At 42.0% G+C, this 27,942-nt stretch overlaps 1 long non-coding RNA gene across 1 annotated transcript; it reads left to right on the forward strand.

Moving 5' to 3' along the window:
- Positions 1–18,168: 18,168 nt before the first annotated feature.
- On the forward strand, positions 18,169–19,845 carry LOC106576574 (uncharacterized). The gene is made up of 2 exons (XR_001321958.3): positions 18,169–18,983; positions 19,156–19,845. It is a non-coding gene; the product is annotated as an uncharacterized LOC106576574 (long non-coding RNA).
- The last annotated feature ends 8,097 nt before the right edge of the window (positions 19,846–27,942 follow it).

The following is a 27,942-nucleotide window of genomic DNA, read 5'->3' on the forward strand; positions in this document are numbered from 1 at the left end:
TTTTCTTGTAGACCTAGCAGGCCTAGTATCTTCTTGTAGGCCTAGAAGATCTAGTATTTTCTGGTAGACCTAGTATGGCTAGTATTTCCTTGTATGCCTAGTATTTTCTTTTAGGCCTAGTAAGCCTAGTATTTTCTTGTAGACCTAGTAGGTCCTAGTGATTTGTTGACGACCTGGTATTTTCTTGTAGACATAGTAGGCCTAGTGTTTTCTTGTAGACCTAGTAGGCCTAGTATTTTCTTGTAGACCTAGCAGGCCTAGTATCTTCTTGTAGGCCTAGAAGATCTAGTATTTTCTGGTAGACCTAGTATGGCTAGTATTTCCTTGTATGCCTAGTATTTTCTTTTAGGCCTAGTAAGCCTAGTATTTTCTTGTAGACCTAGTAGGTCCTAGTGATTTGTTGACGACCTGGTATTTTCTTGTAGACATAGTAGGCCTAGTGTTTTCTTGTAGACCTAGTAGGCCTAGTATTTTCTTTAGGCCTAGTAGGCCTAGTATTTTCTCATAGACACAGTAGGCCTAGTATTTTCTTGTAGACCTAGTAGGCCTAGTATTTTCTAGTAGACCTAGTAGGCCTAGTATTTTCTTGTAGACCTAGCAGGCCTTGTATTTTCTTGTAGACCTAGCAGGCCTAGTATCTTCTTGTAGGCCTAGTAGATCTAGTATTTTCTTGTAGACCTAGTAGGGCTAGTATTTTCTTGTAGGCCTAGTAGGCCTCGTATTTTCTTGTAGACCTAGTAGTCCTAGTGATGTATTGCAGACCTAGTATTTTCTTGTAGACATAGTAGGCCTAGTGTTTTGTTGTAGAGCTAGTAGGCCTAGTATTTTCTTGTAGACCTAGTAGGCCTAATATTTTCTTGTAGAACTAGTAGGCCTAGTATTTTCTTGTGGACCTATTAGTACTACTATCTTCTTGTAGGCCTAGTAGGCCTAGTATTTTCTTGTAGACCTAGTAGGCCTAATATTTTCTTGTAGACCTAGTAGGCCTAGTATTTTCTTGTGGACCTATTAGAACTACTATCTTCTTGTAGGCCTAGTAGGCCTAGTATTTTCTTGTAGACCTGGTATTTTCTTGTGGACCTAGTAGACCTAGTATTTTCTTGTAGGCCTAGTATGCCTAGTATTTTATTGTAGACCTAGTAGACCAAGTTTTTCTTGTTGACCTAGTGTTTTCTTGTAGACCTTGTAGTCCTAGTATTTTCCTGTAGACCTAGTATTTTTCTTGTAGACCTAGTAGGCCTAGTATTTTCTTGTAGACCTAGTAGGCCTAGTATTTTTTTATAGACCTAGTAGGCCTAATATTTTCTTGTAGACTTAATAGAATTAGTATTTTCTTGTAGACCTAGCAGGCCTAGTTTCTTCTTTTAGGCCTAGTAGATCTAGTATTTTCTTGAAGACCTAGTATTTCTTGTAGACCTAGTAGGGCTAGTATTTTCTTGTAGACCTAGTATGCCTAGTATTTTCTTGTAGGCCTAGTATTTTCTTGTAGACCTAGTATGCCTAGTATTTTCTTGTAGACCTAGTAGGCTTACTATTTTCTTGTAGACCTAACAGGCCTAGTATCTTCTTGTAGGCCTAGAAGATCTAGTATTTTCTGGTAGTCCTAGTATGGCTAGTATTTCCTTGTATGCCTAGTATTTTCTTTTAGGCCTAGTAAGCCTAGTATTTTCTTGTAGACCTAGTAGGTCCTAGTGATTTGTTGACGACCTGGTATTTTCTTGTAGACATAGTAGGCCTAGTGTTTTCTTGTAGACCTAGTAGGCCTAGTATTTTCTTTAGTTCTAGTAGGCCTAGTATTTTCTCGTAGACACAGTAGGCCTAGTATTTTCTTGTAGACCTAGTAGGCCTAGTATTTTCTAGTAGACCTAGTAGGCCTAGTATTTTCTTGTAGACCTAGCAGGCCTAGTATTTTCTTGTAGACCTAGCAGGCCTAGTATCTTCTTGTAGGCCTAGTAGATCTAGTATTTTCTTGTAGACCTAGTAGGGCTAGTATTTTCTTGTAGGCCTAGTAGGCCTCGTATTTTCTTGTAGACCTAGTAGTCCTAGTGATGTATTGCAGACCTAGTATTTTCTTGTAGACATAGTAGGCCTAGTGTTTTGTTGTAGAGCTAGTAGGCCTAGTATTTTCTTGTAGACCTAGTAGGCCTAATATTTTCTTGTAGAACTAGTAGGCCTAGTATTTTCTTGTGGACCTATTAGTACTACTATCTTCTTGTAGGCCTAGTAGGCCTAGTATTTTCTTGTAGACCTAGTAGGCCTAATATTTTCTTGTAGACCTAGTAGGCCTAGTATTTTCTTGTGGACCTATTAGAACTACTATCTTCTTGTAGGCCTAGTAGGCCTAGTATTTTCTTGTAGACCTGGTATTTTCTTGTGGACCTAGTAGACCTAGTATTTTCTTGTAGGCCTAGTATGCCTAGTATTTTATTGTAGACCTAGTAGACCAAGTTTTTCTTGTTGACCTAGTGTTTTCTTGTAGACCTTGTAGTCCTAGTATTTTCCTGTAGACCTAGTATTTTTCTTGTAGACCTAGTAGGCCTAGTATTTTCTTGTAGACCTAGTAGGCCTAGTATTTTTTTATAGACCTAGTAGGCCTAGTATTTTCTTGTAGACTTAATAGAATTAGTATTTTCTTGTAGACCTAGCAGGCCTAGTTTCTTCTTTTAGGCCTAGTAGATCTAGTATTTTCTTGAAGACCTAGTATTTCTTGTAGACCTAGTAGGGCTAGTATTTTCTTGTAGACCTAGTATGCCTAGTATTTTCTTGTAGGCCTAGTATTTTCTTGTAGACCTAGTATGCCTAGTATTTTCTTGTAGACCTAGTAGGCTTACTATTTTCTTGTAGACCTAACAGGCCTAGTATCTTCTTGTAGGCCTAGAAGATCTAGTATTTTCTTGTAGACCTAGTATGCCTAGTATTTTCTTGTAGACCTAGTAGGCCTACTATTTTCTTGTAGACCTAACAGGCCTAGTATCTTCTTGTAGGCCTAGAAGATCTAGTATTTTCTGGTAGACCTAGTATGGCTAGTATTTCCTTGTATGCCTAGTATTTTCTTTTAGGCCTAGTAAGCCTAGTATTTTCTTGTAGACCTAGTAGGTCCTAGTGATTTGTTGACGACCTGGTATTTTCTTGTAGACATAGTATACCTAGTGTTTTCTTGTAGACCGAGTAGGCCTAGTATTTTCTTTAGGCCTAGTAGGCCTAGTATTTTCTTGTAGACACAGTAGGCCTAGTATTTTCTTGTAGACCTAGTAGGCCTAGTATTTTCTAGTAGACCTAGTAGGCCTAGTATTTTCTAGTAGACTTAGTAGGCCTAGTATTTTCTTGTGGACCTATTAGAACTACTATCTTCTTGTAGGCCTAGTAGGCCTAGTATTTTCTTGTAGACCTGGTATTTTCTTGTGGACCTAGTAGACCTAGTATTTTCTTGTAGGCCTAGTATGCCTAGTATTTTATTGTAGACCTAGTAGACCAAGTTTTTCTTGTTGACCTAGTGTTTTCTTGTAGACCTTGTAGTCCTAGTATTTTCCTGTAGACCTAGTATTTTTCTTGTAGACCTAGTAGGCCTAGTATTTTCTTGTAGACCTAGTAGGCCTAGTATTTTTTTATAGACCTAGTAGGCCTAGTATTTTCTTGTAGACTTAATAGAATTAGTATTTTCTTGTAGACCTAGCAGGCCTAGTTTCTTCTTTTAGGCCTAGTAGATCTAGTATTTTCTTGAAGACCTAGTATTTCTTGTAGACCTAGTAGGGCTAGTATTTTCTTGTAGACCTAGTATGCCTAGTATTTTCTTGTAGGCCTAGTATTTTCTTGTAGACCTAGTATGCCTAGTATTTTCTTGTAGACCTAGTAGGCTTACTATTTTCTTGTAGACCTAACAGGCCTAGTATCTTCTTGTAGGCCTAGAAGATCTAGTATTTTCTTGTAGACCTAGTATGCCTAGTATTTTCTTGTAGACCTAGTAGGCCTACTATTTTCTTGTAGACCTAACAGGCCTAGTATCTTCTTGTAGGCCTAGAAGATCTAGTATTTTCTGGTAGACCTAGTATGGCTAGTATTTCCTTGTATGCCTAGTATTTTCTTTTAGGCCTAGTAAGCCTAGTATTTTCTTGTAGACCTAGTAGGTCCTAGTGATTTGTTGACGACCTGGTATTTTCTTGTAGACATAGTATACCTAGTGTTTTCTTGTAGACCGAGTAGGCCTAGTATTTTCTTTAGGCCTAGTAGGCCTAGTATTTTCTTGTAGACACAGTAGGCCTAGTATTTTCTTGTAGACCTAGTAGGCCTAGTATTTTCTAGTAGACCTAGTAGGCCTAGTATTTTCTAGTAGACTTAGTAGGCCTAGTATTTTCTTGTGGACCTATTAGAACTACTATCTTCTTGTAGGCCTAGTAGGCCTAGTATTTTCTTGTAGACCTGGTATTTTCTTGTGGACCTAGTAGACCTAGTATTTTCTTGTAGGCCTAGTATGCCTAGTATTTTATTGTAGACCTAGTAGACCAAGTTTTTCTTGTTGACCTAGTGTTTTCTTGTAGACCTTGTAGTCCTAGTATTTTCCTGTAGACCTAGTATTTTTCTTGTAGACCTAGTAGGCCTAGTATTTTCTTGTAGACCTAGTAGGCCTAGTATTTTTTTATAGACCTAGTAGGCCTAGTATTTTCTTGTAGACTTAATAGAATTAGTATTTTCTTGTAGACCTAGCAGGCCTAGTTTCTTCTTTTAGGCCTAGTAGATCTAGTATTTTCTTGAAGACCTAGTATTTCTTGTAGACCTAGTAGGGCTAGTATTTTCTTGTAGACCTAGTATGCCTAGTATTTTCTTGTAGGCCTAGTATTTTCTTGTAGACCTAGTATGCCTAGTATTTTCTTGTAGACCTAGTAGGCTTACTATTTTCTTGTAGACCTAACAGGCCTAGTATCTTCTTGTAGGCCTAGAAGATCTAGTATTTTCTTGTAGACCTAGTATGCCTAGTATTTTCTTGTAGACCTAGTAGGCCTACTATTTTCTTGTAGACCTAACAGGCCTAGTATCTTCTTGTAGGCCTAGAAGATCTAGTATTTTCTGGTAGACCTAGTATGGCTAGTATTTCCTTGTATGCCTAGTATTTTCTTTTAGGCCTAGTAAGCCTAGTATTTTCTTGTAGACCTAGTAGGTCCTAGTGATTTGTTGACGACCTGGTATTTTCTTGTAGACATAGTATACCTAGTGTTTTCTTGTAGACCGAGTAGGCCTAGTATTTTCTTTAGGCCTAGTAGGCCTAGTATTTTCTTGTAGACACAGTAGGCCTAGTATTTTCTTGTAGACCTAGTAGGCCTAGTATTTTCTAGTAGACCTAGTAGGCCTAGTATTTTCTTGTAGACCTAGCAGGCCTAGTATTTTCTTGTAGACCTAGCAGGCCTAGTATCTTCTTGTAGGCCTAGTAGATCTAGTATTTTCTTGTAGACCTAGTAGGGCTAGTATTTTCGTGTAGGCCTAGTAGGCCTCGTATTTTCTTGTAGACCTAGTAGTCCTAGTGATTTATTGCAGACCTAGTATTTTCTTGTAGACATAGTAGGCCTAGTGTTTTGTTGTAGAGCTAGTAGGCCTAGTATTTTCTTGTAGACCTAGTAGGCCTAATATTTTCTTGTAGACCTAGTAGGCCTAGTATTTTCTTGTGGACCTATTAGAACTACTATCTTCTTGTAGGCCTAGTAGGCCTAGTATTTTCTTGTAGACCTGGTATTTTCTTGTGGACCTAGTAGACCTAGTATTTTCTTGTAGGCCTAGTATGCCTAGTATTTTCTTGTAGACCTAGTAGACCAAGTTTTTCTTGTTGACCTAGTGTTTTCTTGTAGACCTTGTAGTCCTAGTATTTTCCTGTAGACCTAGTATTTGTCTTGTAGACCTAGTAGGCCTAGTATTTTCTTGTAGACCTAGTAGGCCTAGTATTTTTTATAGACCTAGTAGGCCTAGTATTTTCTAGTAGACTTAGTAGAACTAGTATTTTCTTGTAGACCTAGCAGGCCTAGTATCTTCTTTTAGGCCTAGTAGATCTAGTATTTTCTTGAAGACCTAGTATTTATTGTAGACCTAGTAGGACCTAGTATTTTCTTGTAGGCCTAGTATTTTCTTGTAGACCTAGTATGCCTAGTATTTTCTTGTAGACCTAGTATGCCTAGTATTTTCTTGTAGACCTAGTAGGCCTAGTATTTTCTTGTAGACCTAGCAGGCCTTGTATCTTCTTGTAGGCCTTTTTAGATCTAGTATTTTCTGGTAGACCTAGTATGGCTAGTATTTCCTTGTAGGCCTAGTATTTTCTTTTAGGCCTAGTAAGCGTAGTATTTTCTTGTAGACCTAGTAGGCCTAGTGATTTGTTGACGACCTAGTATTTTCTTGTTGGCCTGGTAGGCCTAGTACTTTCTTGTAGGCCTAGTATTTTCTTGTAGGCCTAGTAGGCCTAGTATTTTCTTGTAGACCTAGTAGACCTAGTATTTTCTTGTAGACCTAGCAGGCCTAGTATTTTCTTGTAGACCTAGCAGGCCTAGTATCTTCTTGTAGGCCTAGTAGATCTAGTATTTTCTTGTAGACCTAGTAGGGCTAGTATTTTCTTGTAGACCTAGTAGGCCTAGTGATTTATTGCAGACCTAGTATTTTCTTGTAGACATAGTAGGCCTAGTGTTTTGTTGTAGACCTAGTAGGCCTAGTATTTTCTTGTAGACCTAGTAGACCTAATATTTTCTTGTAGACCTAGCAGGCCTAGTATCTTCTTGTAGGCCTAGTAGATCTAGTATTTTCTTGTAGACCTAGTAGGGCTAGTATTTTCTTGTAGACCTAGTAGGCCTAGTGATTTATTGCAGACCTAGTATTTTCTTGTAGACATAGTAGGCCTAGTGTTTTGTTGTAGACCTAGTAGGCCTAGTATTTTCTTGTAGACCTAGTAGACCTAATATTTTCTTGTAGACCTAGTAGGCCTAGTATTTTCTTGTGGACCTATTAGAACTACTATCTTCTTGTAGGCCTAGTAGGCCTAGTATTTTCTTGTAGACCTGGTATTTTCTTGTAGACCTAGGTAGACCTAGTATTTTCTTGTAGGCCTAGTATGCCTAGTATTTTCTTGTAGACCTAGTAGACCAAGTTTTTCTTGTTGACCTAGTGTTTTCTTGTTGACCTTGTAGTCCTAGTATTTTCCTGTAGACCTAGTATTTGTCTTGTAGACCTAGTAGGCCTAGTATTTTCTTGTAGACCTAGTAGGCCTAGTATTTTTTATAGACCTAGTAGGCCTAGTATTTTCTTGTAGACTTAGTAGAACTAGTATTTTCTTGTAGACCTAGCAGGCCTAGTATCTTCTTTTAGGCCTAGTAGATCTAGTATTTTCTTGAAGACCTAGTATTTATTGTAGACCTAGTAGGCCTAGTATTTTCTTGTAGGCCTAGTATTTTCTTGTAGACCTAGTATGCCTAGTATTTTCTTGTAGACCTAGTATGCCTAGTATTTTCTTGTAGACCTAGTAGGCCTAGTATTTTGTTGTAGCCGTAGTAGGCCTAGTATTTTCTTGTATACCTAGTAGGCCTAGTATTTTCTTGTAGGCCTAGTAGGCCTAGTATTTTCTTGTAAGCCTACAAAAGAGATATAGAGTAGTCCTCTGGTAATGAAAATATCACAGGTTAGTAAATTAGGGAAACAAGAAGGCCATATAACAGGTTAGTTAATCAGTGAAAGAAGTTGGCCAGATAACAGATTTGTTTTGGTCAGCAAAAGTACACCAGAAATATACAAAACATTTAGTGGTATGCTAAATATATGGATATTCTCTACAACTTTACTTTCAAGGAATACAAGAATCAAGACATATTGAGATATCAGAACTACATTGCACCCATAGAGAGTGAATGAATATAGAATCAGTGAAACACATTACACTAGTCAGCATAGTCGTCAATAGTCCTTGACTATTGAGCACAAGTAGAGATTTGAGCAGAGGAAATAGGCTGACAATACATTATTCCATTGCATTACAGACAGCCCTATCTTTGAGGTGTGTGTGTGTGTGGGGGGGGGGGGGGGGGGGGGGGGGTTCTCTCGACATTGCAGAGACAGAAAATAGAGAAATAATAGAAAAGTAATACCACGTAATAATACAAGTATTAATAAAAAACTTGTCTTCAATATTAGATCAGATAAATAGAAATAAAAACACACGGTAAACCTGTGTGTGTGCATGTGTTTGTGTGAAAGCGGGGGCTAATGTCTGTACTTGTCTTTTCACTGGCATCTATTCTAGACCATTGCCTTTTCAATCATGCTGTATTCATTGGTTGTGAGCATTGCTCAACACTGGGCATTGCTTGTTTTCCACAGCCAGAAACAGTTCGCACAACAAAAGGCTATGTACGAAATGAACACACTGACCATAAAATAATAAATATCTGATCAGTGGTAATCATAGCCTATAGGCTTAGCCCTTAATGAACTGAGTTGTGTTGCTGGGCTGCCCTCTTGTGGCACAATAATAATACTGATAGTTAAATGTGCCACCTGGTGGAAGAATATGTATGCATGTCTGCATGTACTGTATGTCTGCTACTAATATATACGTCGCTTATGCTCTCTTGTGTTGTCTATTTTGGGGTGGACCTCTCAAGAGACAACCTGCATACAACTGAACCTTTTTTCCAAAATAACCATATTTTTCTCCCATCCAGGCTGGAATGGCTAGACTTTACTAAAAACAAATGGATGGCGCTCCCTTCAGTAAATATTTTACCTAAACCATCTATGAACGATTGAAAAAACAATAACAGTGAACCTCCCCATACTCAAAATAATAATTAAAACAAAGTGGATAGCAGAGAACATGTCTATGCCGTTTACCATCACTTCTTGGACAGACCAGAGCCTTACATATGCAGTTTAAGAAACTGTTTGTCCTTTAAGCATTACATGGCAACACAGGATTTTTGATAGCTTTTTATAAACGTTTCATGCAATTCTACGTAATTTTACATATTAGCAGAATAGTTTATAATGCCACACAAATTACCAAAATTGTGGTGTAAAGTACTTAAGTAAAAATACTTCTAAGTACTACTTAAGTCGTTTTTGGGGTATATGTACTTTACCATTTATATTTTTGATAACTTTTATTTCACTACGTTCGTAGATAAATAATTGCCTTTTTACTCCGTACATTTTCCCTGGTTATCCATAAAATATATATCTATAAAGGACAAACAAGAAAAAAGGAATTTGAAATGATTTATACTTTTACTTTTGACACTTAAGTATATTTTTGCAATTACATTTACTTTTGATACTTAGCTAAGTATATTTAAAACCAAACACTTTTAGACCTTTACTCAAGTAGTATTTTACTGGGTAACTTTCACTTTTACTTGAGTCATTTCTATTAAGGTATCTTTACTTTTACTTAAGTATGACAATTGGGTACTTTTTGTACCACTGCCGAAATTACAGACCAAGAATGAACAGAGAGATACAGTGAGAGAAAAAAGTATTTGATCCCCTGCTGATTTTGTACGTTTGCCCACTGACAAAGAAATGATCAGTCTATAATTTTAATGGTAGGTTTATTTGAACAGTGAGAGACAGAATAACAACAACAAAATCCAGAAAAACGCATGTCAAAAATGTTATAAATTGATTTGCATTTTAATGAGGGAAATAAGTATTTGACCCCCTCCCAATCAAAAAGATTTCTGGCTCTCAGGTGTCTTTTATACAGGTAACGAGGAGCACTCTTAAAGGGAGTGCTCCTAATCTCAGCTTGTTACCTGTATAAAAGACACCTGTCCACAGAAGCAATCAATCAATCAGATTCCAAACTCTCCACCATGGCCAAGACCAAAGAGCTCTCCAAGGATGTCAGGGACAAGATTGTAGACCTACACAAGACTGGAATGGGCTACAAGACCATCGCCAAGCAGCTTGGTGAGAAGGTGACAACAGTTGGTGCGATTATTCGCAAATGGAAGAAACACAAAAGAACTGTCAATCTCCCTCGGCCTGGGGCTCCATGCAAGATCTCACCTCGTGGAGTTGCAATGATCATGAGAACGGTGAGGAATCAGCCCAGAACTACACGGGAGGATCTTGTCAATGATCTCAAGGCAGCTGGGACCATAGTCACCAAGAAAACAATTGGTAACACACTACGCCGTGAAGGACTGAAATCCTGCAGCGCCCGCAAGGTCCCCCTGCTCAAGAAAGCACATATACATGCCCGTCTGAAGTTTGCCAATGAACATCTGAATGATTCAGAGGACAACTGGGTGAAAGTGTTGTGGTCAGATGAGACCAAAATTGAGCTCTTTGGCATCAACTCAACATGTTTGGAGGAGGAGGAATGATGCCTATGACCCCAAGAACACCATCCCTACCGTCAAACATGGAGGTGGAAACATTATGCTTTGGGGGTGTTTTTCTGCTAAGGGGACAGGACAACTTCACCGCATCAAAGGGATGATGGACGGGGCCATGTACCGTCAAATCTTGGGTGAGAACCTCCTTCCCTCAGCCAGGGCATTGAAAATGGGTCGTGGATGGGTATTCCAGCATGACAATGACCCAAAACACACGGCCAAGGCAACAAAGGAGTGGCTCAAGAAGAAGCACATTAAGGTCCTGGAGTGGCCTAGCCAGTCTCCAGACCTTAATCCCATAGAAAATCTGTGGAGGGAGCTGAAGGTTTGAGTTGCCAAATGTCAGCCTCGAAACCTTAATGACTTGGAGAAGATCTGCGAAGAGGAGTGGGACAAAATCCCTCCTGAGATGTGTGCAAACCTGGTGGGCAACTACAAGAAACGTCTGACCTCTGTGATTGCCAACAAGGATTTTGCCACCAAGTCCTAAGTCATGTTTTGCAGAGGGGTCAAATACTTATTTCCCTCATTAAAATGCAAATCATTTTATAACATTTTTGATATACGTTTTTCTGGATTTTTTTGTTGTTATTCTGTCTCTCACTGTTCGGTCTATAATTTTAATGGTAGGTTTATTTGATCATTTCTTTGTCACTGGGCAAACATACAAAAACTGCAGGGGATCAAATACTTTTTTCCCTCACTGTAGTCCTATGTGTTAATTTTATCATAAACTCAGCAAAAAAAGAAATATCCTCTCACTGTCAACTGCGTTTATTTTCAGCAAACTTAACATGTGTAAATATTTGTATGAACATAATATTTAACAACTGAGACATAAACTGAACAAGTTCCACAGACATGTGACTAACAGAAATGGAATAATGTGTCCCTGAACAAAGGGGGCGTCAAAATCAAAAGTAACAGTCAGTATCTGGTGTGGCCACCAGCTGCATTAAGTACTGCAGTGCATCTCCTCCTCATGGACTGCACCAGATTTGCCAGCTCTTGCTGTGAGATGATACCCCACTCTTACACCAAGGCACCTGCAAGTTCCCGGACATTTCTGGGGGGAATGGCCCTAACCCTCACCCTTCGATCCAACAGGTCCCAGACGTGCTCAATGGGATTGAGATCCGGGCTCTTCGGAGGCCATGGCAGAACACTGACATTCCTGTCTTGCAGGAAATCACGCACAGAACAAGCAGGATGGCTGGTGGCATTGTCAAGCTGGAAGGTCATGTCAGGATCAGCCTGCAGGAAGGGTACCACATGAGTGAGGAGGGTGTCTTCCCTGTAACGCACAGCGTTGAGATTTCCTGCAATGACAACAAGCTCAGTCCGATGATGCTGTGACACACCGCCCCAGACCATGACAGACCCTCCACTTCCAAATCGAACCCGCTTCAGAGTACAGGCCTCAGTGTAATGCTCATTCGATAAACGTAAATCCGACCATCACCCCTGGGGAGACAAAACCTCAACTCGTCAGTGAAGAGCACTTTTTGCCAGTCCTGTCTGGTCCAGCGACGGTGGGTTTGTGCCCATAGGCGACATTGTTGCCGGTGATGTCTGGTGAGGACCTGCCTTACAACTAGCCTACAAGCCCTCAGTCCAGCCTCTCTCAGCCTATTGCGGACAGTCTGAGCACTGATGGAGGGATTGTACGTTCCTGGTGTAACTCGGTTAGTTGTTGTTGTCATCCTGTACCTGTCCCGCAGGTGTGATGTTCGGATGTACTGATCCTGTGCAGGTGTTGTTACACATGGTCTGCCACTGCGAGGACGATCAGCTGTCCGTTCTGTCTCCCTGTAGCTCTGTCTTAGGTGTCTCACAGTACGGACATTGCAATTTATTTCCCTGGCCACATCTGCAGTCCTCATGCCTCCTTGCAGCATACCTAAGGCACGTTCACACAGATGAGCAGGGACCCTGGGCATCTTTCTTTTGGTGTTTTTCAGAGTCAGTAGAAAGTCCTCTTTAGCGTCCTAAGTTTTCATAACTGTGACCTTAATTGCCTACGTCTGTAAGCTGTTAGTGTCTTAAGGACCATTCCACAGGTGCATGTTCATTAATTGTTTCTGGTTCATTGAACAAGCATGGGAAACAGTGTTTAAACCCTTTACAATGAAGATCTGTGATGTTATTTGGATTTTTACGAGTTATCTTTGAAAGACAGGGTCCTGAAAAAGGGACGTTTCTTTTTTTGCTGAGTTTATTTCTCCAATGCCAAATCGGTGTGTCTTGTTTGCAACGAAACTGTCCCTGTTCACAAATAATGAAATCTGAGACGTCATTAGGAATCTGAGCATGATACTTCATTTAAGGTTAGGCATACGGTTAGCATTGTGATTACGGTTAGGTTTTAAATCACATTTTAAGAAGAGAAATTGTATAAATACGCTTGGTGTAGGACTTTGTGGCCGTGGTAACTAGTGACGACCCTGTATAGGTGGAGCTAATAATACATTTTACATTACAGAGAAGTCCACTGTTTTTTCTCCGAGCAGAAAGGGAGTCCCTAGAAAAAGCAAGAACAAAATGGTTGTCAGGAGTTAAAAAAAAAAAAAAAGATTATTCACCTTTATTTAACCAAGTAGGCTAGTTGAGAACAAGTTCTCATTTACAACTGCAACTTGGCCAAGATAAAGCAAAGCAGTTCGACACTTACAACAACACAGAGTTACACATGGAATAAACAAACACACAGTCAATAATACAGTAGAAAAAAAGTATATATACAGTGTGTGCAAATGAGGTAAGATAAGGGAGGTAAGGCAATAAAATAGGGCATAGTGGCAAGGTAATTAGGATATAGCAATTAAACACTGGAGTGATAGATGTGCAGAAGATGAATGTGCAAGTAGAGTAGTGCAGGAGTAGTGCAGTATTATCATAAGGAGACGTATACTTGGAAAACGGAGGAGGAATGGAGGGAAAAAGAGAGGGAGAGGAGGTCTAAGAGAGAGAGGGAAGAAGAGGGTGAGCTTGAGTCGGATAAAATGGTGGAAAAAAGGTAGATGGTTTGTTAAATAAGAATGATAGAAAGTGTTAGCAGAGGGAGCTGAAGACAGGAGGAGAAATGGAAGTGAATAAGGGTGAAGTATTGGAGACTGAGGTATGCACAGAGGGTAAGGAAAAAGATGAGTCTGTGACAGTAGGAGTGAAGTTTATGGAAAAAGTAGACTCTTGCCTTTTGGCTGATTCATTTGTGGTTTCACGGTGGGTGAAAAAAAGAGTTGGGGAATGTGGAATCGGTGAGGGTAACCAAAAGTGGTCTAGTGATAATTGTTTGTGTTTCTGTTGGTCAGAAGGTGAAAGCGTTCGGAGTAAAACAAATGGGGGCAAGAAACGTGAATTGTTTCGCTCTCAAGAAAAGGGTACCAATGTAGGTGGCGAGTGGGGAAACAGAGGAGTCATTGTCTGTTCGTTTGAGTGTTGAAGTTGAGTCTTTGCCCGACAAAGTGAAGTTAGGATACATAAGTTATCCTGTATGAGTATGTGCTGAATACATTACGATGTTATAGGTGTCAAGCTTATGGACATGTGTAGGAGGGAGGGGCCAAGGTGTGCAGAAGGGCATGAGACAAAGGAATGTGTAGTATCGGGGAAAGTAGTGGAATGGGTTAATTGTAGGGGTGCCCATGGAGCTGAGGATCAAAAATGTCCCGTGCGAGAGAGGCAGGTTGAGGTTCCTGGGTTAGAGTAGTGCAGAAGTTGTCATATTCTGAGGCAGTGAATAAAGTAGAGGAAGATGGGTTAAGGGGGAGGAGTGATGAGACTAGTTGAGATATACCAGTACAGAGGGCTAGGCCAAACAATGGTATAAGTTTCAGTAAGATTGGATTTTTAGCATTTGTAGAAATTATTATCAACTGTACTGCAGGGATGGAATGGAAGTCGCAGAAAATTGACGTTGTGGTGACAGCTGCAGAGAGGTATTTGGGTGTGCGAGACTTGACATCAGAAGAGTTACAGGGTGTGTTAAGTGGTGATGTCCTATCCTTTCAGGATATTACATTTTACATTTACATTTAAGTCATTTAGCAGACGCTCTTATCCAGAGCGACTTACAAATTGGTGCATTCACCTTATGATATCCAGTGGAACAACCACTTTACAATAGTGCATCTAAATCTTTTAAGGGGGGGGGGGGGGTTAGAAGGATTACTTTATCCTATCCTAGGTATTCCTTAAAGAGGTGGGGTTTCAGGTGTCTCCGGAAGGTGGTGATTGACTCCGCTGTCCTGGCGTCGTGAGGGAGCTTGTTCCACCATTGGGGTGCCAGAGCAGCGAACAGTTTTGACTGGGCTGAGCGGGAACTGTGCTTCCTCAGAGGTAGGGGGGCCAGCAGGCCAGAGGTGGATGAACGCAGTGCCCTTGTTTGGGTGTAGGGCCTGATCAGAGCCTGAAGGTATGGAGGTGCCGTTCCCTTCACAGCTCCGTAGGCAATCACCATGGTCTTGTAGCGGATGCGAGCTTCAACTGGAAGCCAGTGGAGAGAGCGGAGGAGCGGGGTGACGTGAGAGAACTTGGGAAGGTTGAACACCAGACGGGCTGCGGCGTTCTGGATGAGTTGTAGGGGTTTAATGGCACAGGCAGGGAGCCCAGCCAACAGCGAGTTGCAGTAATCCAGACGGGAGATGACAAGTGCCTGGATTAGGACCTGCGCCGCTTCCTGTGTGAGGCAGGGTCGTACTCTGCGAATGTTGTAGAGCATGAACCTACAGGATCGGGTCACCGCCTTGATGTTAGTGGAGAAAGACAGGGTGTTGTCCAGGATCACGCCAAGGTTCTTAGCACTCTGGGAGGAGGACACAAGGGAGTTGTCAACCGTGATGGCGAGATCATGGAACGGGCAGTCCTTCCCCGGGAGGAAGAGCAGCTCCGTCTTGCCGAGGTTCAGCTTGAGGTGGTGATCCGTCATCCACACTGATATGTCTGACAGACATGCAGAGATGCGATTCGCCGCCTGGTTATCAGAAGGGGGAAAGGAGAAGATTAATTGTGTGTCGTCTGCATAGCAATGATAGGAGAGACCATGTGAGGATATGACAGAGCCAAGTGACTTGGTGTATAGCGAGAATAGGAGAGGGCCTAGAACAGAGCCCTGGGGGACACCAGTGGTGAGAGCGCATGGTGCGGAGACAGATTCTCGCCACGCCACCTGGTAGGAGCGACCTGTCAGGTAGGACGCAATCCAAGCGTGGGCCGCGCCGGAGATGCCCAACTCGGAGAGGGTGGAGAGGAGGATCTGATGGTTCACAGTATCAAAGGCAGCAGATAGGTCTAGAAGGATGAGAGCAGAGGAGAGAGAGTTAGCTTTAGCAGTGCGGAGAGCCTCCGTGACACAGAGAAGAGCAGTCTCAGTTGAATGCCCAGTCTTGAAACCTGACTGATTAGGATCAAGAAGGTCATTCTGAGAGAGATAGCAGGAGAGCTGGCCAAGGACGGCACGTTCAAGAGTTTTGGAGAGAAAAGAAAGAAGGGATACTGGTCTGTAGTTGTTGACATCGGAGGGATCGAGTGTAGGTTTTTTCAGAAGGGGTGCAACACTCGTTCTCTTGAAGACGGAAGGGACGTAGCCAGCGGTCAAGGATGAGTTGATGAGCGAGGTGAGGAAGGGGAGAAGGTCTCCGGAAATGGTCTGGAGAAGAGAGGAGGGGATAGGGTCAAGTGGGCAGGTTGTTGGGCGGCCGGGCGTCACAAGACGTGAGATTTCATCTGGAGAGAGAGGGGAGAAAGAGGTCAAAGCACAGGGTAGGGCAGTGTGAGCAGGACCAGCGGTGTCATTTGACTTAGCAAACGAGGATCGGATATCGTCAACCTTCTTTTCAAAATGGTTGACGAAGTCATCCGCAGAGAGGGAGGGGGGGGGGGGAGGATTCAGGAGGGAGGAGAAGGTAGCAAAGAGCTTCCTAGGGTTAGAGGCAGATGCTTGGAATTTAGAGTGGTAGAAAGTGGCTTTAGCAGCAGAGACAGAAGAGGAGAATGTAGAGAGGAGGGAGTGAAAGGATGCCAGGTCCGCAGGGAGCCGAGTTTTCCTCCATTTCCGCTCGGCTGCCCGGAGCCCTGTTCTGTGAGCTCGTAGTGAGTCGTCGAGCCACGGAGCAGGAGGGGAGGACCGAGCCGGCCTGGAGGATAGGGGACAGAGAAAATCAAAGGATGCAGAAAGGGAGGAGAGGAGGGTTGAGGAGGCAGAATCAGGAGATAGGTTGGAGAAGGTTTGAGCAGAGGGAAGAGATGATAGGATGGAAGAGGAGAGAGTAGCGGGAGAGAGAGAGCGAAGGTTGGGACGGCGCAATACCCTCCGAGTAGGGGCAGAGTGAGAAGTGTTGGATGAGAGCAAGAGGGAAAAGGATACAAGGTAGTGGTCGGAGATTTGGAGGGGAGTTGCAATGAGATTAGTGGAAGAACAGCATCTAGTAAAGATGAGGTCAAGCGTATTGCCTGCCTTGTGAGTAGGGGGGGAAGGTGAGAGGGTGAGGTCAAAAGAGGAGAGGAGTGGAAAGAAGGAGGCAGAGAGGAATGAGTCAAAGGTAGACGTGGGGAGGTTAAAGTCACCCAGAACTGTGAGAGGTGAGCCATCCTCAGGAAAGGAACTTATCAAGGCGTCAAGCTCATTGATGAACTCTCCAAGGGAACCTGGAGGGCGATAAATGATAAGGATGTTAAGCTTGAAAGGGCTGGTAACTGTGACAGCATGGAATTCAAATGAGGAGATAGACAGATGGGTCAAGGGAGAAAGAGAGAATGTCCACTTGGGAGAGATGAGGATTCCAGTGCCACCACCCCGCTGGCTCGATGCTCTAGGGGTATGCGAGAACACGTGGGCAGACGAAGAGAGAGCAGTAGGAGTAGCAGTGTTATCTGTGGTAATCCATGTTTCCGTCAGCGCCAGGAAGTCTAGGGACTGGAGGGTAGCATAGGCTGAGATGAACTCAGCCTTGTTGGCTGCAGACCGGCAGTTCCAGAGGCTGCCGGAGACCTGGAACTCTACGTGGGTCGTGCGCGCTGGGACCACCAGGTTAGAGTGGCAGCGGCCACGCGGTGTGAAGCGTTTGTATGGCCTGTGCAGAGGGGAGAGAACAGGGATAGACAGACACATAGTTGACGAGCTACAGAAGTGTTGTTTCATGTATTATTGTCTCTTGTGTCTTTAGAGAACTGTTTCACTTTGATATCCTTTTTCTTCTGTCCTGATTTTCTCTTTCTTTTCTTCTGTTAACTAGATATTCTTTGTTGTTCTTCGTTAGCTAGCCAGCTTCTTCCAAAAGAGTCCCTAGCAACTGCTTAGCAACTGGTAAACAATTCAGCTAGCTAAGATAACTACAATTTTATGAAAAAATAGTTATTTTTCAAAAGCCTATCTTCTTTGTTTGTTGCTTGTTTTTTCTCCTATTCAGTCTTGCAGTTTTCTTTTGCTTTTTTCCGATGTACTTCACTCTAAAAACCATGTAAATTTCAATATTTGTAGGAGCTCATTTTTCAGCTGCTGCTGCTCAAATTGGAGTGATATGGCATGAGGTAGGAATAAATACATTTAATTAGTGGAGTAGGGTGGTGTTAATTTTATTTGATATAACTTTGAAATGAGTGAGTGTAGTTTTCGATGGTAGGGTGTTCATTTAGTACGTTTGTATTTTTCAAGAAAAGTATAAGGGTGTTGTACTCCAGTCTAGTAGGTGGCGGTAATTCAACAAATTGGATGCCAACCACCGTTAAACCTCATAGAAGAAGAGTTTTTGCTCCAAAGGATCATGGGAACTTTCTTTTCCGAAGATAGCAATGTGCTGTCAACGTTTTACTCATTCCATTTTGTGATACTACAGCGAGTGGGATCTTGGAATTTTAATCTATTCATGTTTTGACTACATTTTTGGTCGTAAGACGCATCATCGTAACGTTAAGTGCATTGACTTTTTATCCTCGAACATTTTATTTTGATTCAGTTGAATTTATCCAGCTGTATAGTTGTGAATGATCTCGCTGGCTGAGTTGATATTACAAACGGCTAACTCACAGACACGATTTATTTTTTAACATTTTGTGAAATGTGCTTGGACAGCATGGAAACTAAAGTGGAATTCAAAGTACTGAAACCTTGCTACTCCAGAAGATCTGGTAAACGTTCAAAGTGCAGACTGAGGAAACTTCTCCATTTGAGTTCCAAGGAAGGCCTGAAACGGTGGCGCACCAACCTTGTCAAAGCCACTCTCAAAAAATACATTCGTTGCGAACAGAAGAGGGTGCTCACTAAACTGGTCATCCAAGAACAACTTTTGACGGGCAACGGCGAAGATATGACGTATATGGTGACCGAGAATATTGGCAGAATTACACGACCACTAGGCGCAATGGCGCCAAAGAATACAACACAGTATCTGATGGACATTGTATACGACGACATGCACATCGACACCAGTTCCAACCAGTTCAAGTCGCACCCAGTTTCATTTGTTTCTAGCGCCTCTCTTTCACCCAGGACTGCGTGTGAAAGTTCTCTTGATTTTCAACAGAGGGACTTCGACGAAATGTATCTCCATTTTGGATCATGTTGATCAGGCTTGAACCAGTCTGTGGCAGAGCTGACCAATGCATTGACTCTAAACCTCGCAAACCAAGGTGTGCATAAGGTTATTGTAAATAAGATGTGTATTATAAATAAGACCCTAGTTAATAACTGCCTATTTTATGAAAACGTTTTTAAATTAAACGTTAAATGTATTTTGAATTTCATTTGACTATGGTCTATTGCGCAATCATGTTACATTTTGGGCTTTCCTTGTCCTCACAGCGACGCACCGGACGCTGCCTGTCAGTAGGGGGCGCTCGCTCGCAGCGTCGCTTCCGGTGAAGTTGAGTCCACCGCTAAGGTATCCCAGGTAAACCTGCGTCACCAACAGGTAAACGTGGCAGGTAGTGGAGTCATCCTGTAAGGTTCTATGGTGCAATTTGACTTCATTTGGTTGCATTTCATTGACCTTACTACAGGTGTAGTCTCATAGTCAATATGGCGTAATCTTGGTTGTATACACAGTACCCAGATGTGTTCACAGCCATCTGCTGTATTTACTCTGGTGCGAGCCTTTTTCAGGTCACTCCGTTCTTCTACATGCCTCCTACCTGACTGCAATCAGCTCGGCTGTTGCCAGATCGATGGACACGTGCGGATGACTGAGGAAGGAAGTAAGGTTTCAAGTCCACCTCACATGTAGTGTTGCACTTCTAATGTATACTTAATGGGTAATACTGACTTGATTAGCAATCATGTTACCAAATGCAAGTTTGGGTAATATTCACTCATTACAGATATGTTACCCATAGCAAAGACATTCAATCCATTTTTTGATTACTTAATGTAAACTTTTGTTTAAAAACATGTCGCCAATGACATAGATGTAAATGTATTGTATGTCTCTGGACATGTTGAGAAATCCTAACTTCCTAGTTAAATGCTCGTGTGAATAAAAGTGTATGACCTGTTGCCACTTTGTTTTGTTAAATTGTTTTCTGTACTTTGAAGATCTTTAGTGTCACTCTGCTTTCACATGTTGGTTTTTCAACTAAAGTAACGTGGCCAGAAAATTATATATTTTTAGGAACTGTCTCAATTTACAGGTGAGGTAGAATGCACATGGTGCGATTTCAAAATTTGGTTGTGCATCAGCACTTCTTGTTGGTCACTCAAATGGCTCATGTCAGTTAACTTTTTTGGATTAAGTCTAGACAGCTCAAACTACTGCTAGCCTACAAATTTAATCTCCCCCTCAAACACATGTGTACTTACACGCCCTCTGTGTATTACTCTGGTTAGAGATTCCAGAAATACACTCCACCACCATGGGAAGATCTCAATTGCAGTCTCCTCAAATCTATTGGTCAGAGGGGAGGGACCTCTGGCTTTCTCATCCAATGGGTTTTGAGAAGGAGACGAGGGAGGACGAGAGGCGTATGCAATTGAGATTTTCCACATGTCGAGCAGCCTTTTATTATAGGCCTCCTTCAGTTAGGGCTGAGAGCAGACATGCTCTTCCCTTCATGGATGACTGGAAAGCTGTTTGGTGTTGTACTAGGACAGATACTTTAAAACAGCCAGTGGGAGAAGGTTGTGCTGGAATCCTTTTCTGCAAGTATGGAGTAAGGTTACATTGGATTAGTCAGCCTGGTCTCCTAGACTAGACGTAACAGTCAAGAAATTCCAGGACACTGAAATTAGGATATGTTTGCTTAGGGGTAAAATGAAAGGTGTGTGTGTATATATCGCAAATGTCTAGCAACCCAAAGGTGAGTTTGAATCTCACGGACAACTTTTGCATTTTAGTTAATTAGCAACTTTTCAACTACTTTACATTGTTTGCTACTTTGCATTGTTAGCTAACCGTTTAACCTAACACCTAAACTTAACCCCTAGCTGCTAGCTACCTAGCTAGAATTTAAGATGTTCTGCAAATTCGTAACATGTCATACAAAGGGGTATGTACCTTAAAAGAAGTTACATGTACTAAATGGAGGGTCTTGGATTTATGTACAGAATAATACAAAATGCTCTGTGACCAGGTTAGCGTGTGTGTGTGAGAGCGATCAGGGTTTTCACAGCAGGCTCAATCACCATCTATCATCCTCTGTCTACCTCAAGCCATGAACTGACCCTCATCTTTGGAGGATGCAGCTTTCAAAGCCTCTATCAATTCACCTTTAATGATATTGCTTGTATATATTTTTTTTGTTCTTGAAGTGCTTTGAGATTCTACGAAAAGCACTATAGAAATGTAATAAAATTAACATATTGGGAAAAGTCCTTGTACAAAGTCCTTGCCTACCCTTGTTGGTTACCACTGAGCAGGGGTGCATGCCAAACTCCTTTCTCCTGAACTGTGTTCACTTCACTGATTTGAAAGGCAATAACTGGAAACTTGCTCTAGTTTGCCCCTAACTCATCCAATCTAATTGTTTTGGTTTACCATACAGATGTAGAAACATTAGAGAATACATCCTGATCAGGTTTTGGTAACAGGCTAGTTTAATTTGGCAGTGATTGAATGTTGACATTGACAACTTCAGCAGCAATGCTTTTAAAGTAACTGTCCAATGTTTTCAGATTTCTACACATGACCTATAATTACTTACAATATGAGTGAAATTATTTTCCTTTCAAAAATGGTAATTATGTTAAAAGGAAGTGTTTCTATATTGGAATAGTGTGGGCGTACTCCAACAACCGAATGGTGTAGGTGGACGCCAGTCAAATCAAGTTCGGAGTTTTTCATCAACAAAGCAAATGGTGTATATACAGACATGGAATACATCATCCATCAAAATGCTTACAAGTTCCTCAACAATGCAAGAGCAATAAGAAATAATACAAGATAAGAATACAAAGTAAATGAAATAGAATAAAGAATTTTGCCGTAAGTATAATACAGGAAGGCACAATTTATAGTCCAATATTTACATGTGTATTGGTGGATGGGGGGGCAGGTGTATAAATACACTGAGCAGTATGGTAAGAGTATAATAACAGTGGCATCAGCAGACGCATCCATTTTAGTGGTCAGTACACATATTTGCAGATGAAATGCGTGTGTTTCAAGCTCCAATAGTGTGGTAATACTGTTATTCATGGGAGTAGATTGGCCATTTCATCCTCTAGACTGCTGATTGGCCAACTCATCCTCTAGACCGCTGATTGGCCAGCTCATCCTCCTTATGAGTATGACGTAATACTCTATGAGGAAACACTTTTTACATCCACTAGGTGGAACTGCTTGTCCAATGATGAGAAGGATGAAGCTGTCGTTTGCCACAGATCTGTCAGCTGCCACCTGCCATGAAAATAGCACAGGGTGGAGGGGTGTCGTGGAGGTTTGTCTGTTGCATAATTCTTCCCCACGTGTTAATTAAGGGCCACTATTTGCATACATACATTCAGTCTGTTACAGTGGGTGATTATTTCATCATGCGAGAGAGAGAGTGACAGAACGCAGTGTCTCGATTGGAATAGAAGTAGAGATTTACATGCATGGTCATATAATATAATTGCCGAGGGGTACGGAGAAAGTCTTTCAGCGGCTGTTCCCCTCATCTTTACAAACACAGTAAATATCTATAGTTAACAGCTTGCCCTGTCCTCTACCCCTACTGTGCCCCACTGCTTTTGGCCCAAGCATACTCCCTAAACAGGTGCTCCCTCTCACATGTTCTTCTTCCCGTCCCTCAACATGTTAGGTATCATACCAAAAGTTGTCACAGGGTGTCGCCAAAGCCTTATCAACAGAGTTACAACCGGTCAAGACCGGTCTTGGTTGTTCTCAGGTCAATGTGAGAACTGACGCAGACACTGAGGCGTTGATTATCGGCTGTCTGCTTTTAGCCGGCGGCGCGTGGCATCTGTCCTGGCGAGGGGCACACACTTGACTTTTTTCAAACTGACGATGGTAGGCAGGCAGCGGGCAGGGACCAACGTCTCGGATTACACACAGCTACGGTGGCTACATCCTCAATGTCTGGCTTGCTGGCTGGGTTGTGGAGTGAGGAACCTGTCTGAAGGAAACTAATAATTTCTTCCTCTTTGGCCGAGTGAGAGTGACATATTGGTTTCACCCTGTGTTTTATAGCAGCTCTGCCTCCCCTTGTCACCTGTGTGGCCCGACAGTTCTCTACTACTACCAATCTACACGATCGCCCTGTGGCCGCCAAGACTAATGGTCAACACTTTCACCCTGGTGGGTGGAGGGGACAGACAGTCAAGGCTGCCGTTTGTGTGGTTGAAACCAATATCTATCTTCAACACATGAAAAAATACTATAGTATACTATGGTTAAATACTATAGTATTCACTGTAGTGTTTTTGCAGACTTTACTGGAGTATTTACTGTAGTGTTGCAGACATGACTGTAGTACACTGTAGTATTTACAGTTTCCTATAGTATAAATACTGTAGTAAAAACAATTTTGTATACGGTACCAGTCAAAAGATTGGACTCACCTACTAATTTCTACATTGAAGAATAATAGTGAAGATGTAAAAACTATGAAATAACACATATGGAATCATGTAGTAACCAAAAAAGTGTTAAAACAAATCAAAATATAGTTTAGATTCTTCAGTAGCCACCCTTTGCCTTGACAGCTTTGCACACTCTTGGCATTCTCTCAACCATCTTCATAAGGTAGTCACCTGGAATGCATTTCAATTAACAGGTGTGCCTTGTTAAAAGTACATTTGTAGAACATCTTTCCTTAATGCGTTTGAGCCAATCAGTTGTGTTTTGACAAGGTAGGGTTGGCATACAGAGATAGCCCTATTTGGTAAAATACCAAGTCCATATTATGTCAGGAACAGCTCAAATAAGCAAAGAGAAATGAGAGTCCATCATTACTTTAAGACATGAAGGTCAGTCAATACGGAACATTTCAAGAACTTTGAACGTTTCTTGAAGTACAGTCTCAAAAACCATCATGCGCTATAAAGAAACTGGCTCTCATGAGCACCACCACAAGAAAGGAAGACCCAGAGTTATGCTGCAAAGGATAAGTTCATTAGAGTTAACTGCACCTCAGTTAACAGCCCAAATAAATGTTTCACAGAGTTCAAGTAACAGACATATCTCAACATCAACTGTTCAGAGTAGTCTGCTTAAATCAAGCCTTCATGGTTTAATTGCTGCAAAGAAATCACTACTAAAGGACACCAATTAGAATAAGAGACTTGCTTCGGCCAAGAAACACGAGCAATGGACATTAGACCGTTGGAAATCTGTCGTTTGGTCTGATGAGTCCAAATTTGAGATTTTTGGTTCTAACCGCTGTGTCTTTGTGAGACGCAGAGTAGGTGAATGGATGATCTCTGCATTTGTGGTTCCCACCGTGAAGCATGGAGGAGGAGGTGTGGGGGTGCTTTGCTGGTGACATTGTCTGTGATTTATTTAGAATTCAAGGCATACTTAACTAGCATGGCTACGACAGCATTCTGCAGCGATACGCCATCCCATCTGGTTTGCGCTTAGTTGGACTATCATTGGTTTTTTTGAACAGGACAATGATCCAACACACCTCCAGGCTGTGCAAGGGCTATTTGACCAAGAAGGAGAGTGATGGAGTGCTGCATCAGATGACCTGGCCTCCACAATCACCCGACCTCAACCTAAATGAGATGGTTTGGGATGAGTTGGACCGCAGAGTTAAGGAAAAGCAGCCAACAAGTGTTCAGAATATGTGAGAACTCCTTCAAGACTGTCGGAAAAGCATTCCAGGTGAAGCTGGTTGAGAGAATGCCAAAAGTGTGCAAAGCTGTCTTTTTTTTCACCTTTATTTAACCAGGTAGGCTAGTTGACAACAAGTTCTCATTTGCAACTGAGACGGGCTGTTTACAGATGGGCAATGTACAGGTGCAGTGATCTGTAAGCTGCTCTGACAGCTGGTGCTTAAAGCTAGTGAGGGAGGTATGAGTCTCCAGCTTCAGAAACTTTTGCAGTTTGTTCCAGTCATTGGCAGCAGAGAATTGGAAGGAAAGGCAGCCAAAGGAGGAATTGGCTTTGGGGGTGACCAGTGAGATATACATGCTGGAGCGCATGCTATGAGTGGGTGCTGCTATGGTGACCAGTGAGCTGAGATAAGGCGGGGCTTTACCTAGCAGAGACTTGTAGATAACCTGTAGCCAGTGGGTTTGGCGACGAGTATGAAGCGAGGGCCAACCAACGAGAGCGTACAGGTCGCAATGGTGGGTAGTATATGGGGCTTTGGTGACAAAACGGATGGCACTGTGATAGACTGCATCCAGTTTGTTGAGTAGAGTGTTGGAGGCTATTTTATAGATGACATCACCGAAGTCGAGGATCGGTAGGATGGTCAGTTTTACGAGGGTGTGTTTGGCAGCATGAGTGAAGGATGCTTTGTTTCGATATAGGAAGCCGATTCTAGATTTAATTTTGGATTGGAGATGCTTAATGTGAGTCTGGAAGGAGAGTTTACAGTCTAACCAGACACCCAGGTATTTGTAGTTGTCCACGTATTCTAAGTCAGAGCCGTCTAGAGTAGTGATGCTGGACGTGCGAGCAGGTGCGGGCAGTGATCGATTGAATAGCATGCATTTAGTTTTACCTGTGTTTAAGAGCAGTTGGAGGCCATGGAAGGAGAGTTGTATGGCATTGAAGCTCGTCTGGAGGTTAGTTAACACAGTGTCCAAAGAGGGGCCAGAAGTATACAGAATGGTGTCGTCTGCGTAGAGGTGGATCAGAGAATCACCAGCAACAAGAGCAACATCATTGATGTATACAGAGAAGAGAGTCGGCCCGAGAATTGGACCCTGTGGCACACCCATAGAGACTGCCAGAGGTCCGGACAACAGGACCTCCGATTTGACACACTGAACTCTATCAGGGAAGTAGTTGGTGAACCAGGCGAGGCAGTCATTTGAGAAACCAAGGCTGTTGAGTCTGCCAATAAGAATGTGGTGATTGACAGAGTCGAAAGCCTTGGCCAGGTCGATGAATACGGCTGCACAGTAATGTGTCTTATCGATGGCGGTTATGATGTCGTTTAGGACCTTGAGCGTGGCTGAGGTGCACCCATGACCAGCTCTGAAACCAGATTGCATAGCGGAGAAGGTATGGTGGGTTTCGAAATGGTCAGTAATCTGTTTGTTAACTTGGCTTTCGAAGACCTTAGAAAGACAGGGTAGGATAGATATAGGTCTGTAGCAGTTTGGGTCTAGAGTGTCACACCCTTTGATGAGGGGGATGACCGCGGCAGCTTTCCAATCTTTGGGAATCTCAGACGATACAAAAGAGAGGTTGAAAAGGCTAGTAATAGGGGTTGCAACAATTTCGGCAGATCATTTTAGAAAGAGAGGGTCCAGATTGTCTAGCCCAGCTGATTTGTATGGGTCCAGATTTCGCAGCTCTTTCAGAACATCAGCTATCTGGATTTGGGTGAAGGAGAAATGGTGGGGGCTTTGGCGGGTTGCTTTGGAGGGTGCGGGCAGTTGACCGGGGTAGGGGTAGCCAGGTGGAAAGCATGGCCAGCAGTAGAGAAATGCTTATTGAAATTCTCAATTATAGTGGATTTATCGGTGGTAACAGTGCTTCCTAGCCTCAGAGCAGTGGGCAGCAGGGAGGAGGTGCTCTTATTCTCCATGGACTTTACAGTGTCCCAGAACATTTTTGAGTTAGTACTACAGGATGCAAATTTCTGTTTGAAAAAGCTAGCCTTAGCTTTTCTAACTGCCTGTGTATATTTGTTCCTAACTTCCCCGAAAAGTTGCATATCACGGGGGCTATTCGATGCTAATGCAGAACGCCACAGGATGTTTTTGTGCTGGTCAAGGGCAGACAGGTCTGGAGTGAACCAAAGACTATATCTATTCCTAGTTCTAAATTTTTTGAGTGGGGCATGCTTATTTAAGATGGTGAGGAAGGCACTTTTAAAGAATAGCCAGGCATCATCTACTGACGGGATGAGGTCAATGTCATTCCAGGATACCCCGGCCAGGTCGATTAGAAAGGCCTGCTCGCAGAAGTGTTTTAGGGAGCGTTTGACAGTGATGAGGGGTGGTCGTTTGGTCGCAGACCCATTACGGATGCAGGCAATGAGGCAGTGATCACTGAGATCTTGATTGAAAACAGCAGAGGTGTATTTGGAGGGTGAGTTAGTTAGGATGACATCTATGAGGGTGCCCGTGTTTACGGATTTGGGGTTGTACCTGGTAGGTTCATTGATAATTTGTGTGAGATTGACTGCATCAAGCTTAGATTGTAGGATGGCCGGGGTGTCATCAAGGCAAAGGGTGGCTAATTTGACGAATGTAAAATTTGTTGATTTGTTTAACACTTTTTTGGTTACTAAATGATTCTTTATGTGTTATTTCATAGTTTTGATGTCTTCACTATTATCCTACAACATAGAAGATAGTAAAAATAAAGAAAAACCCTTGAATGAATAGGTCTGTCCAAACTTTTGACTGATACTGTATGCTATAGTAATTACTGTAATGTTTTTTCAAACTGTAGTATACTGTAATATTTACTGTACTGTTTTTGGGGACTAATATACTGTAGTATTTATTGTAGTGTTTTTGTGGACATTACTGTACTGTTTACTATAGTGTTTTTATTTTATCTTAGACATAGTATTGTGGGCGTTGTCCTTAAGAAAACCTACTGGACAAAATACTGGAAGAGCAAATTTAGTTCAGAGCTTCTGCTCTTTTCTATAACCTGTAGGGTAGGGAACACAATACTGTATATGGTCTATACTTGGCATGTGGGTTTCTCACTTATGGGTGGCACAAATTGGGATATGGAGGAGGGGAATGGGCAGGGTATATGCAAATTAAATACTGTGGTATATACTGTAGTATTTACTGTAGTGTTTTTGCATTCCATAGTATACTGTAGTATTTACTATAGTATTCTACAGTATACAACACAATTCTATAGTAAATACTACACATGATCGAGGTATACAACAGTATACTACAGTTTACTCCAGAATTCTATAATAAGTACTGTAATATGCTATAGTAAACTGTGGTATTTGTTCATGTCGGTAGTGTAAAGATTGTTGGGACATAACATTGTTGCCG

Source organism: Salmo salar, chromosome 17 (assembly GCF_965601325.2).
Source record: "Salmo salar chromosome 17, fSalSal1, whole genome shotgun sequence".
NCBI lineage: Eukaryota > Metazoa > Chordata > Actinopteri > Salmoniformes > Salmonidae > Salmo > Salmo salar.